The sequence below is a fragment of the Ambystoma mexicanum genome, chromosome 5p (genome assembly GCF_040938575.1).
Source record: "Ambystoma mexicanum isolate Mex_15411 chromosome 5p, UKY_AmexF1_1, whole genome shotgun sequence".
In the NCBI taxonomy this organism is placed as follows: Eukaryota; Metazoa; Chordata; class Amphibia; order Caudata; family Ambystomatidae; genus Ambystoma; species Ambystoma mexicanum.
The window spans coordinates 536915356-536930587 of NC_090930.1; positions in this window are offsets into that span (position 1 = coordinate 536915356).

Genomic DNA, 15232 nt, shown 5'->3' on the forward strand with positions numbered 1-15232 from the left:
TCTTGGTCAATATGTATATTACTGGCATCATGGAATGTAACTTATCTAAGAATAATTTGGTATGCTGAGATGTAAGGTCATTATTAAGTGCCTCGTCCACTGTTTCTCCAATCAATAAACATATTTTCTCAGTGGGATCATATGGGATCTCCAAGTACGTGTCTGTGTCTGCCAGTTGACTCTCCATTTGACTTATGTAGTCTGCTTTGTTCATCAGGACCAAATCGCCCCCGTTTTCTGCTGTTTTGAAAATAATATCCTTATCGTCCTCCAACGCCCTCAATGTTTACCTTTCCCAATGAAGGAAGTTTCTGAAATGTTTTCTTTGAAAACATGTTTTTTTTTACTAAACTCATCAAGTACTTTACTCTGAAAAACATCCAGAGTAGAATACTGAATGGAAGGACAGAATTTTCTTTTTGGACGAATTTCCCAAAACTTGAGTCTCCTGAGGTTCAGATTCTTCAATTGATTCCAAAAATAATTTAGAATTCATCTTTTAAATCAATCTGAAGAAATCAATTATCTCCTGTAACAACGTACTTGCATGTTGAGGGACTAATGGTAGACCTTTCTGCAAAACTGACAGTTCAAAATTAAATAACTGATAATCTGAAATGTTTACTTCTAAATACTCCCTGAGGTATGTTTACTACTAAGTCCTCTGTGAGGGGGACAGAGAGTTTAATTGGCAGGTTTTTTTCTTTTTGAAGCGTCTAGGCTTTTTTAATCCAAAAATGGAGACCTGTTTATTAGATGTAGCTGGCACATCACTAAGTTATCCACCTTCTTCTATTCCTTTCCCTAGATCAGTGTGGGGGTCCTCTCGTCAGATTCTGCCCTGGAAACCGCTAATGAAATATTGCCTGCGGTACTGTCACGCTGGTTCCTGGGCATCTGTCTTGGTGGTTTTGTGAACTGCCTGGTCTATGATACTCCTGCCACGTATAAACTATGTCAAGTTTGTAGTCAAGCGTATGTCTATGGAATTTCCTATTTTATTTTTGCTTTCCAATAATTTTTTGTATGTCTTTAACTTGGTGTGTTGGTATTGGCCAAAATGTTCTGTAGCTGTTATTGTGTCATAAAAGTTGTCAGATTAGTTTTAATGAGATTCATTTCCTCTTCTATGTTATTGATGTAGTGCAATAGCCCCTTAATTGATAAAATAATAAGATCCAATGAGCACTTATTCAGGATCTGTCGCCACATTCTCACGAAGGCGGGACTCTAATGACCCACACAATCCTCTTGGGATGCACTGTGCCCGATGATATTAGGCAAGTTTTGTCACGTGTTCCACTTACCATCTTTAAACACAGAGCAAAATGTTAACGATGATAATTTGTTTAAATAAGCACTTAAACATGTATCTTATATCAAGGCACAACTAGTGTGTTACTTTTTTATGTTATTGTGATTATAGTCGCACCTGGTCATAGTCAGTACATTTATCATCCTCAATGAACCAGTGGAATTTGCAACGTTAACCTCAAATATGTTGACACTATGTGGAGAAGCCGTGGGTTGTGGAAACAGTGGGGGAGAGCTGTCCACCCCAATGTGTTGCAGGTGTGCTAGAAAATAGGTGAACACTGGAACTTATTTTGTTTACAGATTCAGCACTGTATTGGCCCTGGATATGTCTCTCTCTGCTCCATTCCTCTCTTCTAATATTCGTACTTTTGAACTGCGCCGACACTTTTATGTGGATGCATTGCCTAAAGATGTTGGGGCAAGTGTGGTGATGTTGGGATAAGGTACAGAGGTTGTTGCAAGGGGCCACTGTGGCCGCATTCTAGTTTGTGCATTGACAGTAAAAAGATGATCTTATACCTTTAAATTGTCTAACACGTGTTGCTCACATTTTATGATGTCATGGAGAAACTACAATTACTCAGGCTTCCCTGTCGTGCATTGCTGTGGTTAGGCGCTTGTTATGTAAAGTGACAGTGATGGGGCAGTGGTGTGTTGTAATTATTCCATTCTTCAGTGTGATGCTCTCGTGTCATTAGACTGTAAAGATTCCTGACATGCGATCATTAGACTTATACTTGACTTTGGACCTTCTGAAATGTTTTTTATCCGGAAAGACGGTTTCCTCAGTTGAAAACTTTCCCCTGGAAGTTGGTTTAATCCTTCTTGTATGCCAGACAGAAGTCACAGAGTGGCGTTTCCTCGAGATCTAGAAAAGACTTGAAACGGGTACATCCAGGTACCTAAATGCAGGCATTGCCCTTAGGGCCACAACCCATGCCCCTTCTATGTAGGAGCATAACTCGGTTGCAATTTATAAAGAGAATGGATGCAGTCAATGGAATGTCCTGCGGACACGGAGCGAATAGACATTGCACAGAGGGCATGGTCACAGGCCATGGAATGGGGCACGTAAAGGCACTCTGCGCCAGATTTACAATGGTAAAGTCCCCATACAAAAACGCTTTTAAAATCAGGCCCTATACCTATTAATGGTGGTCACAGGCAATGCCAGGATATAGTGTCTGCAGTGCATAGCCAAAGGTCCATTATTTGTAGCCACTAGACACTGTAGTAAAGGCCATGTAGTGAAGGCTGAGAACGCTGAAGTACTGTGTCCGTAGTCCACACCCTGGGTATAATAGCCAGTGGACATTACCAAAGGCCGTGCGTGCACTGTGTGCACTGGTGCACTGCAGATGCAGGTACTGCACCCAGGCATGCTCTGGTGTCAGGGGGGAGCCTATGGCTGCAGGACACGCCCTGTTGGCATGACTGCCATGGGCTTTGTGCCCAGGGCACAGTCAAGGATAATGGCGCCTGGACACACCAAGTGACAGCATAATCACATTGATATTATCGATATATAGCACCGATCTCAGCTCTTACGCTTTTCAGCCATCTTGGGATTCAGCATTACATTCACGCTGCTCCCTCTGAACATCCTTTCGGTTTACAGCTACACGTTTTGCCCTAATTTATCAATTGTGTTGCTCTGGTTATTTATTCACTTGCAATTGTTCATGTAGATGGGCCTAGGTCCGTGCAATAGCAGGGCGTTTTGTAGAGAATATGGACCCAATTCATGGTATTTCTTGCACGGGTCAGAGTGACATTGCACTGCTGAAAAGTGATTTTGCACTGCCGACACAAAGCCTGATCGATGGAACTGTACAAAGTGTATTTTTTCAGAACAAAATGAATTTAGCACTGCCTTTGCACTGCAAAAATACACTTTGCACAGTTCCATGAATCAGGGTTTGTGTTGGCAGTGCAAAGTCACTTTTCAGCAATGCAAAGTCAATCTGATCCGTGCAAAACAATTGCATGAATCGGGACTTATGTGTTGTAGCAGAAACGACTTGAAGATAAAGTACTGCACACAGAATGGTGTAGATTGTGGTGTCTGGATAACAGAAATCAAAGCAGGAGGGACAGGAGTGCCAGCATGTGTAAGGGTCAGTACAGCATGGTGCACTTTGTGCACTTGCTTATTGACCCATTTGCAGGTAGGTGGAGGCACAGGGAGAGAAAGTGATCCCACGGAATCTCACGGTTATTAGCGAAGTGCTGATATTATGATGGCTACCTGGAATTCCTGATTTCAAGGTCAGCAATATTGCCACCAGAGCACATCTCCTGAAATGCATATACTGTTTTAACATTTTAAAACTAATCTGATGCGCGTGTTATTTTTTATTAGATGCAAGTAAGCAGCTAATATTTCAAAGCAATACAATCGAGCCAAAATAGACTAAAGTAGTCCTCGTTGGTATAAGCAGGCCTTGGAGCAGTATCAATTAGTTCATGGATCAACAGTCACACCACAGGAGAGAGCAAAACAAGGAATTTGGGGCAGTTTCCTTCAATTGTGACAGCTTTAAATAATATAATAATCAGCAGTGCCGTCAATTCCTCAAGGTCATTAGGGCAGCAGAAGTGATATCATGTGACACGTGACTGTTCAGTGATATGCAGAAAGTGATATCACATGATCTTTACCGCTGATGACCCACCGTGGTATTTTTAAACAATCTTTCTTATAACTCATAAAAAGCATAAAAACGTGTACTGTTTTTAGTATGCGTGTTGCCATGTTGCTTTCATTTTTTTACTATTTTAGATTGATTGTGCATTTGACTCAGTTTTAGCCATCAAATATCATTGTGCCTTTTATCTTATTACTTTAAGTATATACCCTACGTTGCCAGTTTGTTTTGCCGTAGTAAAATTCTTGTGAATTGAGAAGTCCCCCGAGCTATTTGTATTAGCGCTCTATGCTGCACACCTCGAGGCACCACCCTTCCCAGCAGCACAGTAGTTCTCGGGCCCAGTTAAAGTCTGTCTCCATGCACGACAGTGCTGGCGCGACTGCCCCGTTAGTGTATTTAAAGGTTTCTTTTCCCTCTGTCTTTACTTATACTGTTTTTAGTGTGCGTGTTGCCACACTGCTTTTATTTTTCTACTATTTTAGATTGATTGTGCATTTGATTCAATTTTAGCCCTCATATATCATCGTGCATTTTATTTTGTTACTTTAAGTATATATGCTACGTTGCCAGTTTGTTCTGCCGTACAATCAGTCTTGTGAACTGAGAAGTCCACCGAGCGATTTAAATCAGCGTTCTATGCTGCACGCTCGAGGGACCACACTTCCCAGCCCAACAGCAACTCTCGAGCCCAGTTAAAGTTCACCACCAGGCGCTACTGCGCCGGCGCGACTGCCCGATTAGTACTGGTTTGCTGCTGGTGCGTGTAGGTGGGCATCAGCTGTTGCTGCTTTCTCCTCTGTAAGCTTTCTTTTTTTCCTGCTTTTAAATATGGATGGTCTAAAATCCTCGTCACATCATATGGAGATTATTACGCCCATACAATGTAGCAGACAAAGGAGGTTGGGGGCTAACCATAGTGAGGACCTTGTGGCATTTGATACCCAACCATTGGCATCTATCGAGCTTCACCTTTCTTATGTTGAGAGCATCGCCCCCCAGGTGACCCTGGATGATCCTCTCCTCCTTACAGTCGCTCCTCCCCCGTGTTATCTACAACTCCCAAAGCCTTTATCCTTGTGCTTTCTTCAAAGCAGGAGCCTAACATCCCGGCTGCTGTTAATAAGTCTGTGCCTCTAACTGGTGAGCAGTTGTCACCAGTGGAGGTTAGTAATATTTGTCCTGTCCTGTCCTGTCCTACGTGTCAGTCTTTTAAACACATGATCCCTGTGCCAACATGATGCTGAGATTTTAGACCTTCTGGAATCCTAAAGTCCAGATATGTTTGCGCTGACTGAGTCCTCAGAAGCTATTCTTGCTATCCAGCTGGGCTATTCTCTCCTTAGAGCGGACCAAGTGGTTGGGTTGAGGGGAGAGTTGCTCTATTCTTTAAAACTTAATTACAATCTCACATACTGGCACATGAATCCACCACGGACTGTGAAAGTCTGGTGGTTAAACTTAAGCTGACTGAAAACACCTTACTCAGATAATTCTTCTATATAGACCCCCGAGGGTTCTGCATCTATTTGAAGAGCAGTTTACAAATCTTCTAAATACCCTCACAAAACAACAATCTCCCGTACTAGTGATGGGTGATTTCAATCATTGGTATGATGCTCCATCTGATATTATTACCAGAGTGCTCATAAATGCTATTAACACCGTTGGTTTTTCGCAATTAGTGGATTCACCCACTCACAGGGCAGGGCATAATCTGGACTGGTTGCTTGTTTTCCTTGTCCAATCTGTCTATTTCGCCATGTATTTTTTCAGACCACTCATTACTGACCTTTGATGTTATTCTCCACGTCCCACCTCTCAGACTTGACACAAATCCAAGAAAAACTGTTCGCATGCATAATTTGAAATCACTAAAGTTTAAGAACTTTGCCCCTTTATTGTTGGAGAAACTGGGTTGCTTGGAGGACTATGAGAGTGCAGATGCTTTAGCATCACACATCACCAAATCTCTCACGTATGCTACCAATAAGTTGGCACTACTTACGATCTGTCATACAAAAATAGCAGCCATTCAGAAATCTTGTTTCAATGAGGATGTTCTCGCTATTAGGGAGAAGAAGCGTACAGCAGAGAGCCTCTGGCGGAAAGATCCGTCTAACACCACATTAGCTACTTATAAACATATAGAAGAAAATATAAGGAGGGTATCATCAAAGCCAAATTGGATATTTGTAATAATAGGATCCCGAATGCAAAGTCAAGTTCAAAAGTACTGTTTTCCATCCTGCGCGAGTTTAAGAACAAACCCTCTTCCTCCTCAGCTGCAGTGAAAGATAAGGAGTGGTGCCTCTCAATTCATGACATTTTTTCTAATAAAGTTAGCTTGCACCAAAATAACATTCGACTGGTGAGGGATACTGGTTCACTTTCTGATATGTTTGTAGCTGATGCTAAAGAAATTGTCTCCACCATACCAGTGCTTCCAATTTTTGACTTTACTCTGAATCCTTTATTTTACAAACCATCTCAGAGATGAAACCCACCTCGTGTCAGGGTGACGCCTGCCCACATAGTCTTTTTATAAAATGTAAAGACATTCCTGGTCGATGGGTTAACAAGTTTATTAATCTTTCTTTTGCAGAAGACAGTGCCTTGGGTTACTCCCTCCTCAAGAAGGAGTCTTTGGATCATATTGTTTTGGACAATTTGGACAGAATTTCCTGGAGAGTAATAACATCTTATTGCCTCACCAATCCAACTTTAGGAAAGTTTATGGCATGGAAACAGCTATGCTCGATCTCCAGGCAAATCTGATACAGAACATGGACCAAGCGCAACTATCGGTTCTTATGCTATGGGATCTGCCCTTGGCATTTTATCTTATTGATCACGCTCTTCTAGAGGACAGACTTCAGTCAATGGCCGGGGTGCTCTTCCAAAGCTGCTAGCTGGATGCCCTCCTTTCTGGGGCCTAGGAATTCAAGGGTGAATGTAGGTGATGTGTCCTCAGAACCTACTTCAGTTACCTGAGAATTTAGCTACCCTGGCCTCAGTCCTTATCAACACACGTTTGGACTATTGTAACAGCTTGCTCAGTGGCGAATGCACATTCCAACATAGCTGCTTTACAGGCTACACAGAATGGTGCAGTACGGGCAGTCACAAACACATGTCACTGCGGCCAGGCGGGATCGTCACTGGTTGCCAGTTAAACTCATAATCAGGCATAAGATCCTCACCTTAACACATAAATGTGGGATGAATACGGCTCCTGAATATCTCACAGCACGCCTTCAACCACATGCACCTTCTCGTTCTCCTAGATCTCAACACCTCCTGAGACTGCCCCAACCCAAATTCAGGTTGGTGAAAGCCGGGGAGCCCAGTTTCAATGTGCAAGGCCCCAAACTTTGGAATTTGTTGCCTCTCAACCACAAAGCTGTTGACACTTCAACTAAATTTAAGAAATAGCTAAACATGGTGCTCTTCAATCTGCTGCCTGATAGTCTCGCTCTACATTATGAGCCTCCTCCTTTTGATCCTGGCTTTCGCCCCTGGCTCCTCTTTGCCTATTGTACTTTTAATGCTTTTTGTTTGGCTTGTCTGTCGCGTTTGATTAGATATGTGCGCCCTTAGGCCTATGGGCATGTGGCACGAAGGTATAAGAATGTTTAATAAATAAATAAATAAATAAATAATAACACATGCAAACAGCCAGTTAACATACTAGCAAGAGATAAAGGCACATTTACAGGCCGATTCATGGAATTAATATGCGCGGAAAATGTCCGCGCAAGCGTGCGAAAGCGTGCCAATCGCAGCGCAAGTGCGAAAATCGCAGCGAAACCCGCACACATTGATTCATGGAAGTCCGTGCGCATGTAAATCCATGGATGTGCGCTGAAATCCTGTGTGGCGCACGTGGGCGCACACTTCACCAAACAGCGTGCGCTACGCGCACAGCAAGTGCACATAGCGCGGCACACACAACAAAAGTAGGTGGGACACGGGCGTAACACGCGGAATGGGGAACAACGCGTGAAAATGTGGGCGTTACGGGGAAAGTACAGGAGCCAAATGCACGGAACGCCCACACGCGCGCCTACAACACGTATTCATGGAATCGAACAGGGCTAACACATGCGTCAAAAAAGACGCGCTAATTTGGAAACACATACGCCAGCAGGAAGCAGGCGTACGCGCACCGGCGCAGCAGAAAAGTGCGCAAAAACAACAAACAAGCTCAGACACTACGATGAATATACCGTTCCTCGCAGCAGTGGTTGTGGGATACCACAGGAGGTGGAGAAGGAGGATAGTCAGGGCCAGAATTTTTACACCCAGGACCAGCCTTTTTGGGATGTCTGATGACCAGGTATATGGGAGGTACAGGTTTCCACCTCACATAATACTCGACCTGGTGAGTGGAGGATGACCTCACATCACCCACCCTGTGCTCCTAAGCACTGAGCCCCTTGGAAAAGGTGCTCAATGTACTGCACTTCTTGGCTACTGGGTCATTTCAGCGGACAAGTGCCATAGTGGGGGTGGTGGGTGTCACAGGCCACGCAGTCACACTGCCTACACCAGGTCTTGGACATCATGACTGCACAGCCATCAGTCCGCAGGCACATATACCTGCCCAGAACACCTGCAGAAAGGCAGGCTGTTGGCCAGAATTTTTACGGGGAGGCCCACATGCCCAAAGTGCTAGGTGCCATTGATTGCACCCATGTGGCTCTACGTCCTCCCAGGGCATCACTCCGCAAGCACTGGCATTCCATCAACGTGCAGGTAGTATGTGATGCCAAGAGAATCATCACCTCAGCAAATGCCAATTAACCAAGGTCCACCCATGACAGTTTCATATACAGAATGTCAACCCTAAACCGGGACCTAGAAGCTGGCCGGCATGGCGATACATGGCTGCGTGGTGAGTATAAATGCCACTGCACATGCATGCATGTCAGATACTGAGTAATGTCACAACCCCACTAATGATACCCATCATCACCTCCCCAGGGGACAGTGCCTACCCTCTGAGCACCCACATGATGACGCCAATTCGGATCACCACCACAACACCCGAGGTAAGATACAACACAGCCCATATTGCAACCCGGGGCATAGTGGAGTGCACATTCGGAGGGCTCAAGTCACGCTTTCGCTCCCTTGACCGTTCTGGTGGGCAGCTGCTATACCCTCCCCCACTAGTCTCCAGGATCATAGTGGCAGCATGTGTCCTGCACAACGTTGCAACACGCCGGGCCTGCCGGTGGACATGGTGGTGCCCCCACATCCCCAACCACATGCACGGCCGCTGAGCATGGGAGGGGAAAGGGCACATGGTGAGGCAGCCCGTACGCAGCTGGTGGCTAATTACTTCACCTAAAATCACACCCCTGTGGAGTGCACACAACCCTGGCACAAAGCAGCTGACAATCAATGATGATGACATAAGGTACAGTCAACTGTCACAACCATACCAGCCTGAGATTGGTCACCTGGAAGTGTTACATTGTGTGCATCCCTACCTACCGAAAGACAACCAATGCTGTGTCATTAAAAGACATACATTCATGCTGCATGAATGACTACCCCCTAGCAAAATACAACGTTAAAATAGCGCCATGTCACCCAACCCCTCCCCATCTCCGCCAACCAACACACCATGGCATGTCATGCAATGTGAAAGCAAACAAAGCAATGCACACCTGACACAAGTGTCACAAAGTACACTGTCCCAAATGGAAACAGCCCACAGACAATATGCTCCCAGTAATCAATAACAAACAGCACACATGACCAAATACTTACTGCAACACAGCATGAAACATTGAAAAAACATGACAGTACAAAGTCAAAGTAGTGGTAGTCCTACAACCTGAATAAGCCATCACATCGACCCCTTCCAACTGCAGAGTGTTGCCGCCACGCAAATGTGTCAGTGTACTGCATACAGCATGAACTCCATCTGCAAAGGAGACAGCCTTGTGAAGACATGAAGAAGGTACCTGCGAATTTTGAGGAAGACATGGAGGCACAAGCACATATCAATACACCATGCAGTGTTCAATACAACAACAATACCCACTAGGGATGTCCACACAGTATTGACTACAGACTGCCCACACAGCTCATGGGAGCCCAATGTCACTGTGTAAGTCACTGTCACTTGGTAACACCCTTTGCAAGCCCATGGAAATGGGAAGCAGGAGGGGTGTGTGTGTCACGAACCCAAGCATCTAACCCAAACTCAGGACAAGCCTGCATGTGCCCAGCCGGAATACACAGTGGATGCCCACAGGAGCCACACAAGGCAACACACTGTAAAAAAATAAAAATAAATAAAAAAACATAAAAAATGCCCATGTGGGGATAAAGGGGGGGGCACCCAGGAGGGTCGAGGACAGGGTGCACACCAACACCTACCTGCGTGGATGTTGCGGAAAAAAAAATACCTCCATGGGCTCATGGCCTGCATGGCTATGCCATTGTGGGAGAACTGCTGTCGGTCTCTTCACCCTCTGCTGCTGCATCAGGAGGTGGTGGTGGTGCTATGGGAGGCAGCCCACGCAAAGCCCTGGTATGGTCCTCCATGGCAGCAAGCATGCAGGTCTGGAAGGTCTGATTCTGGAGGATGATAGTGCGGAGATCCCCATGCAGCACCTCATGGGTTGCCTGCATTTCTGCACGCATGGCCTCGCGTGATGCCCAGATCTCCTCACGGAGCTCAGCTGAGAGCGAACGTGTGAGCTGCTCCAGCTGCTGTTCTGCCCTAAAATTTCAGGAAGCCTCAAGCTCAAGCAGAGTCTCCCTGACGTAATGGAGTTCTACCCTCAGGGCTTCCCTGTGGCCCTGTGACTCTATTGATATGGCTTCGCGCAGAGTCTCCAGTGCCGCCCGTCGGTCCCTGTTGGACACCAAGATGTCTTCCCTGTGTGATTGGCAAACGGAGTCTGTTGCCTGCTGTTGTTGCTCCATCTGCCTTTCAGGGGGGATAATGGAAGTGGCCACCCTCTCCATTGCCTGAGCCATCATTTCAGCTGATGCTGCCTGTTGGGTGCCATACCCTACATGGAGTTTTTCCATACAGTATTGCCTGGTGGCGCACGGCCACCACGTCGGCGGGCACCACACCTGTTTGGGGCAAGGCGATCTGCACCTTGCTGTGCTGGCACTGCCTGAGGCTCCAGGACTGCATTCCCCCTCTGATCTGCTGGCCCAGGAACAGGATCAGATGTTGTGGAGTATGACCCTGCATCCGTAACCACCAAAGGCAGACCTACCAACACTGACATCCCCATAGAGGGTTCTACCCCTGGTGCAGGTGGGTTGGACAGAACAGAATCCCTGCCAGAAGCACTCACCTGTGACAGCACATGAGTCTCATCATCCGATTCAGCACCTGAATAGAGGTCTGGGGAGGTGCACCCAGAGACACCCCTGGACAGTATGGTCTGCAGTAACAAAGGGTTTTCACCCACCACCACACCACGTCCTCCACTGGTGCCCGGTCGTGGCTGAGATCCCTCCTGGGTCTGCACCATCTCCTCAACCTCACCAGCATCAAGTAAGTCATCACCTGCAAAAACATGAAATACAACAAATGGAAACAGGCATGAGCACCATAGCACACACATAGGCCTGACAAGACAGAGATCCTGTAGATGATTTACACATGTCCCACATGACTATAACCCTGGCATGCATGCACTGTCAATGAGTTGGAAGGGGAGGCAAAAAGAAGACACTGAGGACACAAAGATGGAAAGGCAACACACTTGCTGCATGGTGGGTAGCACTGGCATCACACATTAGCCTGTGAGTGGCATGTCCAATACACATACATGACACATGCCAGCACACAGATGGCATGTAGCATAGCCATGGTACATTAGACAACTACAGTGATATGTCAGTGAATGAGTACTGTCACCCATCCATGTGAGATGGACATGATGAGATGAAAAATCCTAAATAGTGTGGCAAAATATGCATGTGCCACACACTGCAACACATCCAGTGTACAATAATACAGTGATTGTAGGCAGATGTACACATCATTGGTTGGTCACTTTAACATGACAGGAAACAACTATCATGTTCCACATGCAAACAGGCCCTAAAAATAAATGTGATCAGGCCAATACTCTATCTGCCCGAATGGTCTAATCATTCACATAACCAGGTAACAAATGTGACCCAATTTGTGGTGTAATCAATGACAGAAGCATGTCACATATGTGGCATTAGGGCTGAAAAATGTGTTGCAAAAATGGGAGAATTGAAACAATCAGCCTGAATGAACACTGAAAAAATCTGAACAATGTTGTTGCAAGATGACAGTTCAAGGGCAACTTCAGTAATGTGGCGCTAATTGGCTACTGTGGGCAGAAGGGATACTGTCATACCGAAATCCAAGGCACGTGAATGTATTGGAGGAAGCACATGGGTGACCCATACCACTCTGGAGTACACACCCTCACCTGGCACTCAATCAGAACCCGTCACCCAAACAACATACACGTGGATTACACACACATGCATGGGCACTCACCGGACAATGCGTCGTAATCTAGTAGGTCTCCCATGCCTTGGATCTGTTCCTCTGTGATGAAGGTTCCAGCAACAGACTCATGTTCAGTGAGTTGGTTGTCCTCTGGTGGAGACCCACCGCCAGTCACCACAGTAGAGGCATGATCTGAGGCCAGCTTGTTCTTTGCTCTGCGTTTCAGGTCATTCCACCGCTTGTAGCAATCATCAGCTGTGCACCTCACAAATCCAAGGGCACTGATGCGGTCCACGATGGTCTGCCAGTGTGCCCTACGTTGACCAGGTGTGGTCTTGCAACCTGCAGTCACCACCATTTCGCGGCTATGTGCCGACACATAGGCCACAAGTGCATCAAGTTCAGCATCATTAAAGCTAGGCTTCCTTGACGTGCCAGAGTGTGTAGCCATGTCTGGGGTCTCAGCCTGTAGTGCCAGAGCACCCTTCTTCTTTTTCAAAGGTGGTGCGGATCCTGAGTGGCTTACGCCGCTCTGTTAGTAGGGGCAGAAGCGCTGGTGGACTGTGAACTAGGAGTGTGCGAAGGCACAATGACCAAAGGTCTTGGTGCAGGCATTGGCTGCAGGGTGATGTTGGCAGGGGAAACGTCGGTTTGATGGACCTGGAACGACACTGTCCCGGCTGGGAGACTCAGAGCTGGGGTGGATAGAGCCGCAGCTGCCCCTGCAGCCTCCCCATGCTGCCTACTTGGGGCAGCAGATGACATTGCTGCCCCAGATCCACTTGGCCTGGTGACACCAACTTGCACCGCCACACGTGGCTTAGACTTGCTGACCTGGAAGTCAGCCAGGGAGTCTTCCTGTGCCGGTTCAGGTGCCACAATGGGCCGGTCCAACAAGGGCTGAGCTGGGATGGTGTCAGCTATGTTTCCCACAACCATGGGAGGGTGGGGCATGGGTGTCCCTGATTAGTCCTCCACACATGGGGGTCTAGATGCACCCTGCAAATCCTGGCCATGTCCCCTACCACGCCCACCTTTTGAAGGTCAGCCACCTTTGCCTCCCTTACCACTTGGTCGCCTCCCAACCATGGCACTGATGTTGTTGTGCATATGGGGGTAGCAGTAAACTATTGTCCTGGGCAATTGGGGGTGAAAGGGGTAGGGTACTAGATGGAATTCATACCCTAGTGCTCTAGCAAGGCTGTCTGTGACCCCTGGGGGAAGATTACAGGTCACGCAACGCACAGGCACCCCGAAAACAAAAATGAACGTGCACGCAACCCCTCGTAGACTACATGCGTGGAAAAATGAACCCGCACTATGCTGTGGCACCCAGAAACACAAAAATAAGCGTATGCGTAATACACGCAGCCTACAATAACTTCTGAAGGGGTACGCGACACACGGGGCAAGCACAGTTGGTAAATATGTGCGCGACTCACCGTATGCCTGGAAAAAGAACGTTTTTGGGGCGCTTGGACAATGCCCCACATTTTTGTATATAGTTCTTCATTAGTTAGTGTATTTTTGTAGGTTTCATTTGGACAGTTAGGCTCATGGACCCAGGATATCATCCTTGTAAATAGTCGGAGTGTGGATTTGTCAGCATTTTCTTTTTTGATTTTTCCATGGAGCAATGGATTTTACTTTTTCATTTCTGTTTGGATTTGCTTTGTTGGAAGGAGACTTTGGAGACATTTTTGCTTTCATATATTTTGGATTCTGATTTTCTTTTTTTATCATTATGTGACATTCTGCATTGTTTTTGTCATGATGCCTACCTCCAAGGAGCCAGGGCCGACCCAGCGACCCCAGAGGCAGGCATCATTTCCCCCAGGGGAGTGCCAGCGGGCCCAAGCTGGGGCCCTTTGGACGCAGTCCTGGCGCCTTAAGCGCCAGGCTCATGTTGGACCTCTGTCCTGGCGCCTTAGGCGCCAGGCTCATAAAGCTAGACATGTGTTCAAGTGTTTTAATGTGCACTTACCTGATGCAGACCATGCTGCCACATCCAGGCCCTCTTGAGGCCTGAATGGAACTACTTTACCTGTGGGACTACTTTCCACCCGGGTGTGGTCGGGTAAGAATACATACCTGATCGGAGGAAGGATACACACTTGGGACTTCTTCCAAAGCTATTTAAACCACACCCGATCAGCAACTTACGCTTCGCGTTGTTCTGCTTCTCGCAGCTGGACGCTCACTGTGTCAGCTCCTGCATCTGGACTTCAGCCACGCCTGTCAGCATCCTGGGTCACCTGCAAAGGGAGACAAGAGACCTTACCAGCTAATTCTGCACCACGGAGACATCACCAACGATCCTGAAAGGGAAGACATTATTTTTAAAAGCATTTTGTTACGATCGCTGCAGCGCTGCATTTCACTCACCTTTCCTGGGTTCCTCCATCTTCAGCAGCGATCATCCGGATACACAGCCACTTCCCAGAGCCTAGAGAAAAAGACAAGAATAAGATGTGAGAGAAGGAAGGGAATAAGACTTACCTGTTGGGTCATTCCCATTTCATTTTGGGTCTTGCCGCTTCCAGGCATTTTCCGGACCCCGGCTCCTATGGGGAAAAAAGACAAAGACATTGAATGAGCGTATGCAAAGACAGTTCCCGAGCGCTCATCCAGAACTAACCTGCCATTTACTGGAACTGGAACTGCACGTTTCACTTCGGGTCGGTGCCATATCTCCGGCATTCCGAACCCCGGCCCCTAAGGGGAAAAAAGACATAAGCATTAGCGCTTGCTGCAAAAAGACAATGAACATTATTATTAAGCTTGGACTTTT